Here is a 4,426-nt window from a genome sequence, read left to right on the forward strand (position 1 = left end):
ATAACCTAGATTTGCATAATTTGACCAAGTTAATCACTTGGCTAACTAACTAGGTTAATCTGGTTGGGTTAAGGGGTCTAAAAACTATTCAAGTGGTATCAGAGCGAGTAGCTCTTCTGTTTTAGATCTTTTGATCTAAGAGCTGATCCTTGACCCCTGTTGTCATGGATAATTTGAAGTGTCTTCCTGATCATGTTTCTGCTCATGACTCTGTTGATTTTATTGATGTCTGTGAAACTCTTCGTAAGGAATTATCTACATTTTTGAAAATTTCTAAGAAATTTAAAGAAGAGTTAAAATTGGCTAATCTTGAAAAAGAGGAATTGATTGTGAGATTGGATGAGTCTAATAAAAAGAATGAATTTTGGAGAAATCAAATTTCTTGTCAAGATGAGAAGATGAAAAGCTTGAAACAAGAGTTAGTTAAATCTAAAGCTAAAATTGAAAATTTGACTGGTACCAAGCCTAATGTTGATAACTGAAGTGTTTCTATTTCTCTTAAGCCTAAAACTGATAAAGTTTATATCCCTCTTTTCAAGAGGAATAATAAAGAAAAGGCTTATTTTGCTAGGTTAGACAAAAGTAAAAGTTCTGATGTATATGCTAAAGTTTCTAAACCTATGTCTAAACCTACTGTTAGAGAGCATAATAAATCTGTTTTTGTACCTACTTGTCACCTTTGTGGTGTTGTTGATCATATTAGACCAAATTGTTCTTTGTTGAGGCAAAAACCAAAATCTTAGACTAGATTTGCTGTTAGGAATACTGATGTTCCTAAATTTGTTCCTGTTTGTCACTTTTGTGGTGTCTCTGGTCATATTTGTCATAATTGTCATAAATTGAAATTTAAGCATTCAGTATTTCAATCTAGGATATGTGATGATATTTCTTCTGCCATAAGTCCAAATAAATTGTTTCATATGCTTTTGAAAAATTTAAGTTTGTTGGCTTGTGAAAGGAATTTGTAGGATTTTAGTCTTTCTCAGAAGATTGGTGTAATCCCTCAAATACACTTTACTTCGCATGGTTTTTCACCTACAAAGCCGAAAACTCATGCTAGATGAGTGAGAAAAGATTCTCTAAGGTAAGTGTTGCTGATTTATCCCTGATTTAATTCTTTCAATTGTTTGTGGACATGTTTTGTTTCTATTTTTGGTTGTTTTGTTTTTTAGGTTGATTTTTTTTATTAAAAAAAAATCTAAAAACATTGAAAATTTTCAAAAAGACAAAAATATTTTATTTTGTGTCTAGTTTTATTTTTCTTGAGGATTACATGAATTATGATATCTCTCTCTTGATTTAGAACATGCTTGACATTATGGAGAAACTTGAATAGTATGTGTTATATAAGTGCTAAGCTACTTTTGATTTTGTATAAGTATGTACTAGTTTGTACATGTACTCATGGGTTAATTAAGAAATTAATATTTCTTGTTTGTGTAACCTCTANGTTTTATTTATATACCTAGGGTAAAAACATAAAACCCTAAACGTTTAATGAAGTAGGGCTGAGTTGGAAATTCTGCAGAAAATTCAACCTGTGCGATTTTCGATCGATCGAGTCTATTATTCGATCGATCGAGCCAGGCCGAGAGTCCCAAATACTTCTGCAGCCACTCGATTCCAACTTTACAATATTAAACCAACTTTGAGCAAGTCTAAAGAAGACACCATACAATGTTTTGATCATGGTTTGCCAACATTACAAATTAGAGTTCTAAATACATAAAATCCTAAGACCTTAGAACCTAACAGGAAGAAGCCATTTGTTTGGTGGATGCAATCGGGCTGAATTGCGTGATCTGGAGAGTTAGAGAAGACAAGGTTTCGTTACGTCAGTTGGTAGTAGGAGCTTGGAGGGTTCGAGTACACGGGGTAGACTAGACTTAGAGGGTCTTTTGTTATTCGTATACTCCAACTTATTCTCTAATGGATCGATTAACTTCTTGGAGAGTGGCAGAGAGGTTATATTGTTTGCATTCTTCTTCCCTACTGCTATGATTTGATGAATATGGCTTAGAGTAGTTATATTATTTGTTCACTCACATTTACTCTATTTCGCACTTAGTTTAAGTTAAAGTAAAATCAACCGAGCCGTAATTTTAATTTGGGGATCTAAACAGCACTTGTGTTTTAACACAATTTCAAGTTTTCATAGATCTAATTTAATCCTTTTTTTAAAAAAAAAATTGATAGATAAATTTTTTATTATTATTATTTAGGATCTGATGCGAACAGTGCACACAGATTTCCACGTAAACGTTTTTTATTAGTGAGTTAATGGTAAGAATTAAATGTATTACAAGTTGAAAGTAACAATGACCAAATTGGCTACTACTAAAATATAGAGATCAAATTGTAAGCACCAAAAATAGTATTTTGCCTTAAAAAAATATGTTCACACATGGAATATTGCTATTATATTATTGTTTTTAGAGAAATATTGGCATGAGCTTTGAGATTGGGAGGTGGCCACATCACAGACCATATCATGTCTTATTTTTTCTATTTTATATCTTTTTCTTTGTAGTTAGTAGACAATCCTTATTTCGGGAGTGGTTGAAAACCAAGAGTAAAAATCGCGGGAAAGGTGGGGGCTGGTCCTGGTAGGCCCCATCTCTTAGCTATTCGATTCGTTTTACTTTTTACATCTTAAGTTGGTCTCACACACCTCTTAACTCCCAGAACTAAAACAGAATTCAAACTAACACGTGTCAAAGAGTCAACGATCCTATGATATGCCCTGGTCAATAGCTGCCTCTGATAATTTCTGTAGGGACTTAGGCCCTTGAATCAAGAATGGCCCACGTCACCAAAGCCAAACACAGAGAGGGGCCCATGCAACTAAGGCCCATTACATTGGGGTTGGCCCGTATGGCTCAAGTCAGACATGGAAGAGATGGGATTAGCTTACTAATAAAATGGGCAAGTCCTCGGTGAAATAGAATTACGCTTCGGCCAAGTTAAGCCCAATACCGACAAGCCAACTGAAGGAAAGGCCATGAGAGGACAGCCTAATTAAGGTCAGAACCAAACACTGTCAAATGACTTTAGGGAGTTTGCTACCAAACACTAATTGATGTCTGGAATAAGTTCCAAAGGAATCCACTGAAGTCGTGAGGATTCTTGGGGATTTAGATAGATGTGGGAATATATGTCAAGTGGGGAAGTAATTATAACTCCCCCACTAAGGAAATATAAAAGGAGGAGAAGGTGAACATGTTAGGGGGTTGGAAAAATTACGGGGAGAGAGTTAGAGCAAGGGAAATACAGGGTAACATAAGGGAAACACAGGGATACATAGGGAAACCGGAGGAATTTCATTGTGTTAAGGGTTTGGGGAAGACAAACAAAGTGAAGTTTAGGGCTTGTCTATAGGATTGTGACATATTCCACATATAAATAAATTGGGGCCCAAATACCAACACTTATAAGAGTTTTTGGCTGCCACAATTTCTATGCTCAAAATGTTAAAGTTTCTATGCTAGTACTGTTAGGACATATATGTTTTAACTTGTTTAAGAACATATGTCACTTAGTTATGTAAATTGGCTAATCCTTTGACAAAACGCACTCTGCTTGTAATTGGGTAGATCTAGGTGTTTTTAATACTTCAAGAAACAATGTTTCAAGGTCAAGTGTTGAAGTCATCAAGTCTGTCCAAGAGAAAGCAAGTTGAAGTGCATAGTTTTTAAAGCTCGACACCTCTCGACAGCTACCTTGACACCTGCTATCTGTCGAGATTTAAAAAGTCAGATTTCCAATCTGATTTTCTTGGGATCCGTGAATATGTTTTTGGGCCTTCTTTTCTTCTAACCCTAAACATATAAAAGGATTATTTTAAGAGCCGTTTTGGGTGACACAAGTTGCATTATCATTGAGCAATCTCTGTTTAAGCAAATTGTGATCAACAGACGAAGTTCTTGACCTAGTTCATCTTCCATCAAGAAGTTGCTGTGTATTTGCACCGTAGGGTTTTGTAACCAAGCATCTTCCTGCTATTCATCAAGTGGATGAACTGAAGAACTTTGCAGCCAACCATTCTTCCTCAGTTGGTGTTCTGAAGTCGCGTACTTGGATCCGTGCATTGGTTAGTCACGTACTTGGGAGCCGTGCATCAAAGGTGGAACTATCGCTACAGATCAAGTCCAATTGGGTATTGGGGTAAGGGTTCAACTGTAGGTTGGTAAGGTACTTGGGATTCCTTTACTTGTAACCGCTTGATTTGATAATAGTGGAGTTTCAGGAGTGGTGACCTGAAAATCACCCGGTGGGGTTTTTGCCATTAGGGTTTTCCCCATTCGTAAACAAATTACCGTGTTATTTATTTTCCGCTGCATATTTAGTTGATTGGTGATTTGTTTGTGCTTCCATAAAATTGCATGATTAATTGATTAATTAATTACTTGGCTAAATTAATTAATTA

Source organism: Quercus suber, unplaced genomic scaffold (genome assembly GCF_002906115.3).
Source record: "Quercus suber isolate HL8 unplaced genomic scaffold, Cork oak 2.0 scaffold_572, whole genome shotgun sequence".
Taxonomy (NCBI): Eukaryota; Viridiplantae; Streptophyta; class Magnoliopsida; order Fagales; family Fagaceae; genus Quercus; species Quercus suber.